The sequence below is a fragment of the Topomyia yanbarensis genome, chromosome 2, assembly GCF_030247195.1.
Source record: "Topomyia yanbarensis strain Yona2022 chromosome 2, ASM3024719v1, whole genome shotgun sequence".
In the NCBI taxonomy this organism is placed as follows: Eukaryota; Metazoa; Arthropoda; class Insecta; order Diptera; family Culicidae; genus Topomyia; species Topomyia yanbarensis.
In genome coordinates, this window is record NC_080671.1 from 9,508,916 (window position 1) to 9,526,024 (window position 17,109).

The window sequence follows — 17,109 nt, forward strand, 5'->3', positions numbered from 1 at the left end:
TTGTTATATCCTTTTTTGTTCTTTTAACATTCTTTTTTAATCTGATTCATGGCACAATTAGTCACGAAAACCGCATTCAATTATATTTATTATTATTTCTTTCTGATCGGGCATGGACCACGTTTATGGAAGGATATAAAGACATATGTAATTATGTGATAGTATGGTGTCCGTATAATCGGGAATTGTATTCTGTTCTATTAATAATGTGATACTAGAATTGTTATTTTATTTGCTAATTTGTAAGCATTTTGAGATGGTCCTGGTGTTCACAGTATTTTCTGAGTTTTATTTAAGGTTCAAATAAGAAAGCCTCGAAATCTTTCAAAACGAAAAAAGCAGGATTTTTTACACAGTTTTTGTTAGTAGGATGGGTAGAGTTACACAAATCTGGATTCACCTTGATGAGTAATACGATCTGTACAATTCTCAGTAGTATTATCATGTGTTTATAGCTCTGGGCAACTAGCTGCCGAGAATTTACGAAAGATTTATCGTTTATTGAATTAATTTTGAAATGCTCGGTTTGTAAAACAAGCAACTTTAGCTCCGGGCAGCCGAAAATCGGGAGTGTTGCTTATGTTTAATTGAATTAAACGGCAGGTGAACGATTTTATTATTTCTCGCCCTTCATTCCGGCGAAACAAGGTATTCCAAAAACAATACAATACAATGAAAAGCGATTGTCTCGACACATTTGTCGATCTATGTAATTAAAGATTTCGTAATACACGCATTATTTATCGTGTATGAATTTTGGTATTATTATGACTATTATAAATTAGCTTCTTTTTCCGCGGATGATTGATTCTTATAAATAGTATAATTATTCGTGCGCGTTGTTATGCTACATAAGGCACATTTTAAACGGTATAATAAGCCCTACCGAAATACCTGAAACGACTAACTTGGTATGTCGGGACAACCAATGACATGTGAACGGTTTTTTTACGCTGATTACTACAATAAGATTAAAGACAATAAGAATCAAAAGAAACTAACTTTCCATCTTTTGTGTCAATAATCAAGCTCTAATATTTTATACTCATGAAGAAAAATAGTAAATATCCATGAACCATAATTTAACGTTCGATATTTGAATCATTTCTAATGTTCATTTTTACATCTTCTACGGACCAAGAAAAAATATTTAGCAAGCATTTTCATCAAATTTATGGAACTTTTTCTGACATTTTATTGCTCCATTTTGTAATACCGTGGAACATTTTTGTCGATATTATGGAACATATCGACGTGTTTTAATGTACATTGTTAATATTCTATGGATCAATGTCAGTTAATTTATGGCGCAAAATGTATCATTTTATGGAACATTTCCAATATTTTTATGGGGCATTAGTTGATTTTATTTGCTCTTTTATTACTATTTTAGTGCTCTTTTGCGACCATTTTATGGTTCAATTTTACATAATCTGTGGATCAAATCACCCTTTTTTATGGATCATTCACACTGTTTTATGGATTTTCAGTTTTGTTTTATGGAACATGGACAACTTTTTTATGGATCGTTTTACAATTCTTTATGGATTATTTTAAATATTTTATATGCAAAAGTAGATTTTCCCATTTGAGTATTAACTGTTACAAGGATTAGCTCTAGAACTAAAGTTATTGCAATTAGTCTGATTGGGTTCCGATAGAGCAGTGCTGCCAGGGACAATTTCGTTAACGATGGAAAATGTTTTTTTCATATATCTTCGTTATGGTGCCGTAGGGGAACATGGGGAGACTTGACCAAGCGCAAAATTTTATTTTCGGCTATGGCGTCTTCTATTCGATTCTTAATTTTTTTTCAAAAATATTTTTATACTTGTTTCGATCCCTTAAGGTAATTTTGAAAGTTTGGAGTAAAAAGTCTTTTCCTTGCAGATAATATTACGTGATTAATAAATTTGCACTAAATGATGTATTTTTTTATCATACTTTGTATGGACATATCTACTCGACTACTAATTACTATTAAAGGACTAATATACCATCTTAATCCTTGTGAAGCAGTGAAATGATTTTACATAAACTGGAACATTGGAATAGTTATTACTAGAATTCGCATGAAATTGAACGCAATAACTAATGTTGGGGAGACTTGACTAAGATTTTATGGGGAGACTTGACCAAGTGGCGATCAGCTGAAGAAAGATACAAAATTCCTAATATTTATTAAGCTTTGGTATCTACTGTTAATGTTAATCACGCCATAAAAAAATCCCACCCCAAACATAAGTCTTTATATTTTAAAATTTGTAAGCAAAGTTAGCAATAGTAGGACTGATTTCGTGACGTGTGAACATGCAATGCAAGCAGTACAGTTAATCCTTAAAAAGAAATGCATTTAAAAAAATCAAAATTTATCAAATGCAGCCCTTTCATATTTTTTACTGCTACCTAAGGATCTCGACAGTAGGGAAAAAATAATTACAGTATGTTTTATGTCATTATTTTTTGTTATGATTTTTCAAAATTCTCTTGGTCAAGTCTCCCCACGCCTTGGTCAAGTCTCCCCGCAATGGGGAGACTTGACCAGAAAAAACGATCACAGAAAAACTTTTCTAACTTTTCAAAAATTAAATTAAAAATTCTGCAAAAAATCATGAAGACGCACAATAACTTTGTGCATTATATCTGAATGATTTTTGGAGGATTGAAGGCTTTTTTAAAGATTTATGCAGTTTTAGCTGAAAACCTGGTCAAGTCTCCCCATGTTCCCCTACATTGTTAATATTCTATGGATCAATGTCAGTTAATTTATGGCGCAAAATGTATCATTTTATGGAACATTTCTAACATTTTTATGGGGCATTGGCTGATTTTAATTGCTCTTTTATTACTATTTTAGTGCTCTTTGGCGACCATTTTATGGTTCAATTTTACATAATCTATGGATCAAATCATCCCTTTTTATGGATCATTCACACTGTTTTATGGATTTTCAGTTTTGTTTTATGGAACATGGACAACTTTTTTATGGATCGTTTTTCAATTTTTTATGGATCATTTTTGTTGTTTTAGCGGCGCAAACTTAGGGCTGCCGGTTTAAAGGCAACAATCACATTTATGATCCTAACTTGTTTTTGTGAGCAAATATCGCCTCAATCAAAAGTTATAGCTGTTTAAAAACGTTGTTGTCCACAAACAACATGGGCATGAATGGGTTAATTAGTCATCAGGAATCTAAACCAGAAATTTGTCTTGGAATTAAAAAAATGTCTTTTTGGTCACAGATATCTGAAAAATGATTTTTGCACAGAATTGTATTTTCAGGTCCAGTATTTTAACACGTAACTGGAAATAGTAAACTGAGACAAGGCCACCTGTAAATAGTATTCATTTGCATTGAAGTGTATAGAAAAGAGTGTCAAGTGTCTAGGTTATGTTGGCAATTATATTATTGTCGATGGCACAGAAGGCGTACATTCAGTTGATTACAATGCGGTCTCTTTCCACCCATCCTTATCACTAGCGAATTGTTTCGTTCGGAATTCTCGTTCTAGAGATATGGGTTTATGAGTCCTACACAAAACAATAACATGACAAAGGAATGGTTCAAACTACCAGAATAAGTATTTAAATTTATCGAAAAGCCAGTGGTCATTGAAAGTATCCCTGGACTGCTTTTGAGATACGAACATACTTGAAATTACAAGTCGTAGGGTAAAGTGCCTATTTTCACCATACTAAGCAGGGTGCCTTACTAATTCATTAATTCCTCAGCCTACAATCAATTAAATGCCTTAAAATTGACATCAACAACTTTGCTTCGTTGATAAGAACCAATATAATAACACAAATGCGCTGAAAACAGTGAAATTCTCGTGTTTGATCGCAACAAAAACTCGAATCGAGTGTCCTTATTGTTGCGCTACCATTTGACTCAATGCGTTGAACAAAGTTGGCAGACACAGCTCTAACAAAGGCTTCAAATGGATATGATGACAATAGAAACATGACAAAAATGGGCTCTTCACACTATTTTTCGCAACTAAATATGTTTTTAGTCACATTAATCATGAAAAATGTATATTGGGGTTTTCAGTACAACTCAGTATCAGTTGTAGTTACATTGTAATATGTATGACATAAATTCAGTGAGATCAACTATCTGTCCAATGCATAAATTGTGATTGTAATTCTCGCTAATTTATTTACGTGTAGAATACGGAGCACTCAAACGAAACGTCTATTGAATTGTCCAATGCCTGTACTAATTCTGGAATTGATACTTCAATTGAAGCGTTCTCAGCATAAGGCAAATTTGGGCAGTTGAAACCATCGGTATAAGTTAAAAACATCCTTTTACTGAGATGCAAGTATAGTTGGATAGTTTAGAGGTTTTTAGGCACCATTTTCCCAGGATCTAATTTGTGGATATTTTTGGAATTTGATCCGTTATTTTTAATAATAGTGTATTCCAGTACAATGAATCTGCATTTTCAATAATATCAACCCAAAACAGATGTTCTTAATTTTCAAATGACACATTTGAGCATATGTTTCATTCAAAATTCAGTAGAGATACGAAAAGTTTAAAAAAGTGCACGTGGGATGTCTCTTTTTAATATTTTTGGCTTCAAACAACCATATTACCCAATTTAAAATACCCAAGGATTTCCTTAATTGTAGTATATACAAACACTTAGTATAGAATTCAATTAAATTGGAATTGATGTAGTTTTCGGTTTTTGGTCACATGACTCTCCTTAGTGCAACGTTTCGAAGGAATAACCCCTCATCTTCAGAGGAAAGCAGGGTTTGAACATAAATTAATTAAAGTAACTATAATTAAATCAATTATAGTTTTCTCATAATACAAATATTTTGCAAATTTTTGCCAGGACCACAAATGTTTTCTTTTTCAAGTAGAATGTAATATTTATTTTGTTTCCGAAAGTGGCTCTGTTCTACACTAAAATGGAAAACTATTTATAGGAAAACAGAGGACAAAAATTGGTTTGTTTTTTTAACCTGAAAAAATGCATCGCAAGATTAAATTAGCTTGGATACTAACAAATATTTCAGATTAGTTGAAGATCTTATGACACATCTTGGAAATGGATTTGGAAATATCAGGATAGATCTTAATCGTGACATTTGCCACGAACACGATTGGTGAGGGATCGGGGGTGGGGAGGGGCGACAAGTGAGGGATGGTAAATGATGGTTAGTGCTGTGACATTATTTTTGTATATAGTGCGAAATTTTGATTCCTTACATCTTTATTATACATAAAGCAACTGATACTTTTTACGCCATAATTAGTATAACATAAATCTGGCAAAAGAAGATTTCACTAGAATTTTGTTATTCAAAAATACAGTTGCTTTCGGTGATGCTACGAGTATAATATGAATATGAATTATGTTAAAAAACTATCTTCTCACTACCTGGTGGATTACATGGTGATCTGTGCATTTATATACCATCCAACGTCTATCTCACGACTGAACGCAATGCTTAATCCAACAGATAAATACATCAACTCTGGACAAATTTTCGCTTTGAAGTGAATTTACACATTGTTTTGTCTTTGAAGTAAACTTGATATTAATTTTGAGGAATAGTTAATTAATTATCAAGTAAATTCACAAAATGTTTACGGAATCGAATTCCTTGAATCACGCAGATGTGTTTTCATACCCCGATTTTCAAAAATGGTATAGTTTTGCCCTAAAACATCCGTAAAGCAATACTCTGTCTATAACGATCTCATTTTTAGTTAGTGGAAATTGGTAAACGAGAAATAAAAATACAAAATGTTTAATATCTCCGCCGTTCGTGAACGGATTTTGACAATCTATAGCTTGTTCAAAAGGCTTTCTAATTATGTGCAGGTAGCATGTTCGAAGGTTATTTGCTTTAAACCCTTTGTGTTTTGATAAAATCATTCATATCTCAGAAGGTAAACAACATATCGAAAAACAAAAATAATAGTGTCAAATGGCAACGTTGGGCCTTTCATTTGAAACTAATTTCATTAAGATCGGTTCAGCGGTTGCTGAGATAATTACATGAGATTAGTGCACATACATACATACCCACAACACACACACACACACACACACACACACACACACACACACACACACACACACACATACAGACATTGTCTCAATTTGTCGAGATGAGTCGATTGGTATATGAGACTCGGCCCTCCGGGCCTCGGAAAAAGTCTTCGAAGTTTGAGCGAATTCTATACATTTCTTTTGTAAGAAATGTTATAAAACATTTGCAGATATGACTGCCAAAAATTGGTAACTGGTTTTGAATTTTTCTTGCGAATTGGCAATTTTCAAGCCTCATACATATTTCAAAAGTCAACATTCACTCAGACAAGACCATGCGTATTCCCAACGCACATTAAATACCCAGTGGATTAGTTTCCTAGTTGGTCAAATAAACAAAAAACAAAGAAATAAGTTCGCTCAGTCTAAAGAAATGTCAGCTCGATTGGCATCAATCGGCGGATACGTGTTCCCTTACAATGTCATAAAATCAAAGAACATTTAAAATTACATACTACAAAATATGTGCGATACAGAATATAACGAAATGAAGACTGCTTAGCTATTTACTTTAAAATTAAATCGGAAAAAATGAGTTGCATAACCGAGGTGGCTCATTTTCAAAGATAGCTCTGCTGATGAATCGCTCTGAAAATAAGTGATAAGGGACGCGGGCGAAATTAGCTGAGCTCGTGAAATAGTTCGCAAAATCAGGAAATATTATGCATGGATTCGTGAACTGGTTTATGCTGCCTAGTACATGATTCACGATCTTGCGCACTTGTAATATTATGAAGATATTCCGAATCATTTTCAATTTCATGCAACTCTTCACAAGGTCATGAAATTTTCACATGAACTATTTCACAAAATTTGTAATATTATTCGTGGAATCGTTTTTGTTCTATGCACTTTTTCATGAAATATCATATAGTTATGTCCAGTTGCTACTTGCTAGCAACCAGTAATTAGTACAAGCGCATATCTAAGAAAACTATTAGGACCCTTAACATCTTTATTCCTTTGATAAGATTCAGTGTGATGTTTGGACAGAAAACGAAAACTTCGCTGAGCACCAAAGATACATTATAGAGCCACAAATCGTGTCCGTGCGACAGTTCACAGAACAAGATACAACGAATCAGTCACACTTTTATGATTCAGTTCTCAGTTAAAAAATGCGATAGTAATAACATATCACGACAAGACGAAGAGAGATTACGAATATCATAATAAAACTGCTGATAGCATGAACATAGAAAGTAAGCTTAATAATAAAATATCACAACGTTTATAAAAATTGCAAAAATCGTGACTACGATCCTGAAATCATGACCATAAATCACACTAATCGTGGCTAAAATATAGAAAATCGTAACCAACATTCTAAAATTATGAACCTTAATCACTCTACTCGTGACTAGCAAACATATCACGATAACGTGAATAGAAATTACGCAAATCGCGACTAAGATCCTGAAATCATGAACATAAATCACTCTAGTCTGCCAGAAAAGTCTGATAGTAAATTCATGAATAGAATATCACGGAACTTGATGAGAAATTACGAATATCGAAACTAAGCTCGTGAAATCATGAAAATCGTTCAAATCATTTAGTTTATACAAACCAATGTATCCGCAATTCAGAACAAGAATCATAACTAAAACTAAACATGTCTAGGGACCAACCACAGTAACCCAACCAAACATTCGCCATGTACGCAAATAATTTCATGAATACGAGTTTCGTTATTCATAATTTCAGGAACTTGGTTACGAAATGGTGCAGTTTTAGATGCTGTTCAATTTTTTTCCGATGTTCTATACAATTCTTCTAGAACATTTACAATAGTCCAATTAGATGCAAAAGGTCGAAGATGGTCTAAATTGTTAAGTTCTATCAAATTTCAATAATATTTCAGAAAAACAAAAATATATCAAAATTTAATGTTTCAACCTTAACTGGCAGCACTGCTTCAGCCGAATCAAATCAAACTAGTTGTAATAAATTTAGTTCTATGGACAATACTTATAACTGTTGCTCGAGTGAAAGAATATAGTCCCAGTTATTATCCTTACCTGTTATAACGAGCATATCTTGCCTAAACCAAAAGTTCTGGGCAGGCACTTTACAGAGGTTTTCTACTATTTAATTTCACTATGTTTATTTGTAGTGAAGATACCAGTATTTCGACTACTGCTTGTAATCTCCTTCAGTGATACAAACACTGAAGGAATAATATACAAGTAGTAGTCGAAATTCCGGGGTCTGTTGTTATATAGTTAAGTGTAAATGCATTTCACTACAAATAAACATACAAAACTCACATGTAGTTTTCCTTACAGGATTGTGAAGATTCTCTCTCGAGAGGAGTTGTTGTCCGGCTATATGGAAGGACAACAACAAATGAAAGTGATCTCTTACACTGACGGTTCTCTGATAGCGAGACGTGCTGGTCTACTGTCGTGAAATGAGATTGGAACGATCTCACTCAATTCCAAGCAGAAATCTTCACGATTATATGTGAGGTACAATCGGCCCTTCAACAGAGCTTGTCCGGCAAAGTTATAAATTTCTGCTCCGATAGTCAGGCTGCAATCAAGGCCCTTGGCTCAGACAAATCACGGTCCAAGCTGATGATCGCGTGCCGAATCCAAATTGAAGAACTAAGCATTGTCAACACTATTTACCTTGTCTGGGTGCCCGGACGTTCCGGTATTTCTGGAAATGAATGGGCGGACGAATTGGCCAGGGCAGGTTCGTTGGTCCTGAGCCCGCCCTGCCAGTTGCGATAAGTTGGATAAGGGAAAAAATACGGTCCTGGGCTTCGTCCGAGCACCGCAATTATTGGAGAAATCTACAAACCAGGGCTTTAACAGGTCACTGCAAACTCAATTATCACATGGCAACTATTCAACGTACTGAGTCTTTTTCATGCAATCTTTGTGAATCGGACTACGGAGCCTCATATCATCTGATATGCAACTGTCCAGCAGTAACGCAATTGCGATTTCGAGTTTTCGGTCGTCCTTACATAGACGACACCATGTTTGGACGGCTGGAACTTAGAGACATACTAAAGTTTATTATCCAATGTGGTAAAGAGCTTTAGGCTTACTCGCAGGCGAATTGAACTACTTGTGAGTTTAACTTACCTGCTGTTTTGTTTTATTTTTCCCACTCTTCCAAAACGGACACGCGATCGAACACGTTAACGTATACACGCTTGAACAGTTCACGATGATACACGCGATCGCTAAGTCCCTTTGCCCTCACATATCACACATTCCCATCTCGTCTGCAATTGTAGTGAGTGATTCTGACTGGAAGCCCTGCCGAGACCCTAGTTCTACAACTCCAGTAGGAGAACTCTCGAAAAAAAACACATTGGATAATTGGTTTCACATAACTTAAGGTACACAACGATATGCAGCGCTATATGTCTAATAAACACCGGAGAAAAAAGGATTCCACCAACTTACCCCAACCGCCAATCAGCCCCGGGCTCCCCTACTCATCTACTCAATGCATCAATGCTATGTCCTAGGACTTTTTGTAATAATAAAACATTCTTAACCCTTTCTCGCTCACCTTTTTTGTAGTGCATTTAGAGATCCAAAGTGATTGTTGTAATCAAGATAGGTGCTTCTCTAGCAGTGCTAGAAGCTCCTCAATTTTTACCTTCCAATGCTCAATATACATCTGCTGCAAAATTTACAGTAGTTGAATTGTGCCGAAAAGGTAGTCGAAGGCAGTCTAAATTGATAAGATTTATATCAGTCTTAAAAAATATTTCGAGACAACGAAGTGTATATTAAATTTTTTTTCACCTATAACTGAAATTGTCTCTGGCAGCACTGCTCCAGCGGGATCCAATCATAATATTTGCAATAACTTCCGTTTTACTGTTAATTCTTGTAACTGTTAGTGCCCATGAAAGGTATTAGTCACAGTTATTATCTTGCCTTTTTTGTGACCAAATCTTATTTAATCCAAAAGCTATAGCTGTCTAAAAAGGTTGTTGTTTATAAATAGGCATGAATTGGTTGAACAGTATATCAAATAATACACATACAAGTTAACTTACGCGGTTCTTGCCATCTGAATGTGATCCTAATAAAAATATTAATAAAATTCCGTTTATCTAAATTTCGTTATTTCACGATAGCAGATTAGAGTATATTTTAAAATTTTATCACTGATCATAGTTTAGACTCTTTAGACTTGAATTTGATCCTTGTCTTGCAGGAATCCAAAAGCGATGCAACTTTTGATGATATAAACCCAGCCGTCTTCGGGGAAAACCATATGACGTAAAACGTGTATTGTAGGTGAATTAACATTACATATTGGCTGATTGTAAATACGTTGTTGTCGTATAACAAAGAGTACTTTGTGATTAAGTTTATCATAGTGTTAATATACTTTGTCAATTGACCGTGCTGGATCTCGTTATTGTTCGGTATCACGCTAGTTCTAACATTCCAAATGCATTACGATTATAGTTCATGTACTGGTGTTATCTTTAGATAGAAGTTAAAGTAAACATATTATTGCGGTAATATTTTTTATTATTTTAGATTTGAAAGTGAAAATAGCAATCAGTACGAATTACATCACACAACTGTTTGATAAGTTAGTATAATTTTATAAATCAATACATGCTTCTAAATTTTGGGTTTGACCTCATACGGAATGTCACATGATTGATTATACGTTTGCCTTATCAGGGCGATTGAATGCATTTACAAGTATGTGACAACTGCAGCGAAAGCGATTTGGAATCTTTTGGCTAGATAGCGAAACAATGCAACCGGTTGAAATTGCGCTGTACGTTCGTAGCACGTTCCGAAGTGAAGCTAGCGTGAAGAGTACGGCATGACATCAGATACCACCGGATAAACACTCCATATAGAGAGCACTTGCTCACATCCGCAACCTGTTGCTGGCGGACACACCTCCATCGCTACTCGAATTGTTTGTGAGAATTGTTTTTCCTCATTCATGAGATAGAGTTACTGAGGCACGTTCTGGATTTATTTTTTTAACTTGCGTTGGCACGTTCTTAAAATCCAAACAAAAAACAACGCAGGTCCCGAATGAAAAGTTTTATCAATGTCAGCAAGACATTGAGTTGTTCGAAAAAAAAAAACAATCCAGGAGTAGAAAGATTTTTTAACGATTAGTCAGTGACGGAGCCACCTGTTTGCATCTTTACAGATGAATATCGTAAACCCTCTTAGAAAATCGTTTTTATCGTAAAATAAAAACGATTTTCGCAAGTAGAATTTTAGATTCTCAAATGCTGTGACAATAGTTGCCGAGCTTTGAACGCATTAAAGTCCACCGTGAAAAACTGACCATCCGCAGTTTCCTGTAGAAAGCGAAACGACATCATTCCAACAACGATGAGTCTTTCCAGATAACCTCAGACAGCGCGAGTCTTAAAGCTGCGACTGCTGTCTCATCCAAACGGATTAAACAGTATTAGAACGCTTGATTAGAAGTTTCGCCCACATATTCGCCAGTCCCAAGCCGTTTGTACTAATTATTATTTCTTGAATTCTGTCGTTGGCGAATATTGAGTCTTAACGCACCGTTAGATATAGTGCACACTATTCAAATTTTTGAGGCAAATTTATGTGCAATCATCGGGAATAATTAGAATACCATGTTTAGGAAGGCACATCACCCCAACCATTAACCTGACAGAGCTATATTCTCTATAAAACGTTAGAAAGTGCTGTACTGGTGAAGTTTTGCTCAAATTATTGTTTTATTAAAGCGTCCTTGTACATATCATGAGTTGAATAGGACCCAGCTCGTCGATCTTTTTTCCTGACTAAAGTCTTCTCGACAAACGTTAAACGACAATAATCTTTCGCACTTTATTAGATTTACTGCGAATAACCTTGAGTGCGGCTATCGCCTTTCACTCGTATAATTTGCAGCTATATAATAATACAATCTCCGGGTAGTAATGAAGACGATTTTTGTGTTTAGATTGCTTTTTATGTGTGCTGTACATTGTTTGCTTGTTGCCCTGCGAATGACGTATACAGAGATAAAAAAATCTTACTACGTAGACGGTCATATGTTCCGAATATCCTTATGTTGGAAACATTTATCCAAACACACATATGAATTTAGGGATGTAATATATCACCTAAAGAGTGAACATGTCTCAAAATTAACTTACACACTACAAAATAAGTTTTGCAGGTTTGGTTAATTAGGTATCTACTTCATCAAATTACTATATTTGCGGCTAAGGGAATCCCGATAAAGTGGCTGTAATCCCATAGTCTAATAATTCTTTGAATTGCCTGTTTATATTCCATTGATGGCATTGAACAATGTATTTGGCCACATTTTACGGTGTTTCAAAATGCTGATTTCGCGCTCTAAATTAATTACGTTTAATCCGTTGTTTTGTGTGGTACAGTTCGTTCAGACAAGTTTCGTGCTTCTTTCGATATACATTGTGTTTGGCTCATAATGAAGAATCTCTTGAGAGGTGGTAAAGAATATATTTGGTGGAAAAATCCTTCTGCACGCATGATCAAATCTCAACTATTACAAAGTTATTAAACTTTTACTATCATAAATTCGTAAAAGTATACGTTTTTTTGAGTTTCATTAAAAACCCGAGAAAGTAAGCTTCTGTTATTACATTATTGATTAATTACACAGAACGCAGCAAAGGGATTTGTTTAATTTGATTGTATCGATATTTTGGGTTAGGGATATATGGGACTTAATATATGCAGGGAGGCTATTCCACATATTGGAAAAGAATTTTTCAAGTAAATTGAAAATATTCTGTACACTATATGCTATTGACGCGAGTTGACATACACCTACTAAACTAGTATTCAGGTAATGCATGTTCATGTATCATTTCGAGCATTGTGGTGCAATGTCTGCATTTTAGATAGTTTTGAAAGGTACATCGTAAAATTGACCTGTTTAAATGTGATATTTAATCATACTGTGACAAATACTGTGACCTTGTAACAGAGTTACATGCTACCTACAGTTCTCCAAATGACATTTGAAGTGACAGAAATAACTGTATTTCACTATTTTGAAATACAGGAATATAGAGGCATTTTGTTAGCTTCATTCGTATATGAAACGTAACGATGTAAAATACTGGTCGGACTCGATTATCCTGGGATTTGATTATCCGTGATTCGATTATCCGGGGAAAAGGACTCGATTATCCGACTGTTTCGAAAAAAAATCTAATTTTAACTAGAATGTCTGATTATGATGTTGGCTTTTGAACTTTTTTTCGGGGGGTCTAGAGTTAGCCTTATTAATGGGTAATCCGTGCAAAGTGACAAAAAAACCATAAATTCGTAAAAGTATACGTTTTTTTGAGTTTCATTAAAAACCCGAGAAAGTAAGCTTCTGTTATTACATTATTGATTAATTACACAGAACGCAGCAAAGGGATTTGTTTAATTTGATTGTATCGATATTTTGGGTTAGGGATATATGGGACTTAATATATGCAGGGAGGCTATTCCACATATTGGAAAAGAATTTTTCAAGTAAATTGAAAATATTCTGTACACTATATGCTATTGACGCGAGTTGACATACACCTACTAAACTAGTATTCAGGTAATGCATGTTCATGTATCATTTCGAGCATTGTGGTGCAATGTCTGCATTTTAGATAGTTTTGAAAGGTACATCGTAAAATTGACCTGTTTAAATGTGATATTTAATCATACTGTGACAAATACTGTGACCTTGTAACAGAGTTACATGCTACCTACAGTTCTCCAAATGACATTTGAAGTGACAGAAATAACTGTATTTCACTATTTTGAAATACAGGAATATAGAGGCATTTTGTTAGCTTCATTCGTATATGAAACGTAACGATGTAAAATACTGGTCGGACTCGATTATCCTGGGATTTGATTATCCGTGATTCGATTATCCGGGGAAAAGGACTCGATTATCCGACTGTTTCGAAAAAAAATCTAATTTTAACTAGAATGTCTGATTATGATGTTGGCTTTTGAACTTTTTTTCGGGGGGTCTAGAGTTAGCCTTATTAATGGGTAATCCGTGCAAAGTGACAAAAAAACCATAAATTCGTAAAAGTATACGTTTTTTTGAGTTTCATTAAAAACCCGAGAAAGTAAGCTTCTGTTATTACATTATTGATTAATTACACAGAACGCAGCAAAGGGATTTGTTTAATTTGATTGTATCGATATTTTGGGTTAGGGATATATGGGACTTAATATATGCAGGGAGGCTATTCCACATATTGGAAAAGAATTTTTCAAGTAAATTGAAAATATTCTGTACACTATATGCTATTGACGCGAGTTGACATACACCTACTAAACTAGTATTCAGGTAATGCATGTTCATGTATCATTTCGAGCATTGTGGTGCAATGTCTGCATTTTAGATAGTTTTGAAAGGTACATCGTAAAATTGACCTGCTTAAATGTGATATTTAATCATACTGTGACAAATACTGTGACCTTGTAACAGAGTTACACGCTACCTACAGTTCTCCAAACGACATTTGAAGTGACAGAAATAACTGTATTTCACTATTTTGAAATACAGGAATATAGAGGCATTTTGTTAGCTTCATTCGTATATGAAACGGAGTAAATTCCCTAAGACAGATGAGGCACAATAATCGAAAATTGGAAAAAAAAAGTTGAATAAATTAATAACTCCTCGTGGTTACGTTATAGAAGTATAGTGTGTTCGGCTAAGTTGATGTAAAATACTGGTCGGACTCGATTATCCTGGGATTTGATTATCCGTGATTCGAGTATCCGGGGAAAAGGACTCGATTATCCGACTGTTTCGAAAAAATCTAATTTTAACTAGAATGTCTGATTATGATGTTGGCTTTTGAACTTTTTTTCGGGGGGTCTAGAGTTAGTCTTATAAATGGGTAATCCGCGCAAAGTGACAAAAAAACCAAAACTTGAAATCGACCTTCACGGGTTGGAAACAGTTTTGAAGAAATTGTTCATCTAAAGCCAATATATAATAACCTAAACTACTGTGTCGTTTGAACCACCCCTAGGTCCATAGGAACACTCTTAATTTTAACAAATTGTTTAGAACAATTTTTTTTCTAATTATATCTCTGGTGCCGTTAGCACTAGAACCAATCAGCGAGATGATTTTTGAAGGATTTGTTTAAAGAATCTAGAAAACATACTAGCTTTTAACGGCAGTGTTGCCAAATATGCAACTTTTTGTTTTATACTAGAAGTACAATTTTCTCGTAATACACAACGGTTACTGCAGGCCTTTTTTACACATAAAATGTCATTGTACCTACTTTCCTCCCCAAGGTTTAGGGGTTTGGCGGTATTGCAAACATCATCAAGCATATTGCGTGCATCAGTCCTACAGAACCTCTGACAGACAATTGCTTGTAGATGGTTATTGCATTACGTCTCGATAGTGGTGCATCGAGGAGATCGAGAGGGCTTATGCGCCTTTTTTATGTTATGCGTTTTTTTCATACTCTGCACCTGCGCATACCAACGCTAAACCACTGGCGCGGTGGCGACTGGCGGATCGACATGGATTGACTTTTGCTGTGTGCCGTGTTTGCAAATATTGTTCTATTGGTGGTATTCGTGGACGGGGCTTATAGAGGGAGTCATTGTGTGTCCATTTATCGGTCGACTTCGTCATCGTGCATATACTAATTAAATTAATTTAATAATTAAATTAATTTAATAAAGTAGAATAAGTAGAAACCTATTAGTTGTAGCTTTGTAATAATCGTAGTTGTATTTGTCTGAGTATTTGTGGCAGTTAGGTCAGGGAATGGATGCAGAACTAACGTTTATGGTAGAATAGTGGCTAATACTTCTTTTGATCAATCTGAGCATTTGGTTCTATTCATTGGGGAAAGTCAGGCTGGAAAAATTAAGGTAAAATAAATTTACCGACGCACGTGAGTCATCCATTCCCGGCCAGCATAGCATGATGAAAGTCTAACAGCATGCAATTGTCGTTAATGATAAATATACAACATTTGCTGCATTTAGACGAGTTTGATTGCATGTTACATGTGTTTTTCTATTCTACTTCATTAGTCTCTTTCTTTTGTACATCTATTAGTTTGCCTTTCCATTATTTATGTATACCAAAATAGTATTGTTTAATTTATGCACTTCTAGTCAAGCTCTTTACGTCTTTTTTTCTTTATTCGGCATGTTATGATTCCTTTTATTAATATATCTCTACTATACGCTGCCTATACGCATATAAGTACAAACGCTAGTGGCCTTCGCGATAACACAAACCTAGCCACAAACGCGACCATGCAATTGCAATAATCCATACATACTCACGCCCGCGATTTCGCCTACATGAAAACACCCCGGTAGTTAAGTAAACGTAGCATCTTTAAACTTTCAAACGCGGTCTCAAACATTAACCCACCACTCGCGCGATCATGAAACGGTCACGTCCGAATGTTTTACCAATCTGGACTAATGCATCCAGTTGAACCCACCAAAAATGACGCTCATGTTCACTAGACAACACGTTCCATGGCGACATGACCTGGAACGCTAGTGATATGGGGAAACTGATTCTCTTCTACCATCTGTACCATACACCAAAAATTAAGCATTAGATTAATGGTCCGCGCGCGATCATTAAAAATACACGCAACATGATTATAAAATCGAAATTATACATGCAAAGTCACATACACGTGACAAACACGTTAATATACAAATGCTTGAGCCCTTCGCCACCATCCCCGGCACCTACACCCGCGATCTCGTAAACATGATAACATCCCGGTGATAAAGTGAATGTCTCAGCTGCTATAAATTTTCAAACGCGGTCTCAAGCGTGAACCTAAAAACTCCCGTGGTCGCACGATCATGAATCGGTCACTTCCGGATGTTTTTATCATTGATATCAGCAGACTAGGTCCATGCCTTCAATTGGATCAATTAAAAAAAGAAAGCTCTCATCCACTGGACACCACGTTACATGGTGACATGACCGAGGACTCTAGTGATATGGGATAACTTACTCCCTGTCAGAATGTGAATTG

At 35.2% G+C, this 17,109-nt stretch overlaps 1 protein-coding gene across 1 annotated transcript in view; it reads left to right on the plus strand.

Annotated features, from left to right (window-relative positions):
• Positions 1–17,109, plus strand: part of LOC131678552 (kinesin-like protein KIF14) — a 61,387-nt gene that overhangs the window by 28,309 nt on the left and 15,969 nt on the right. The window lies entirely within an intron of this gene.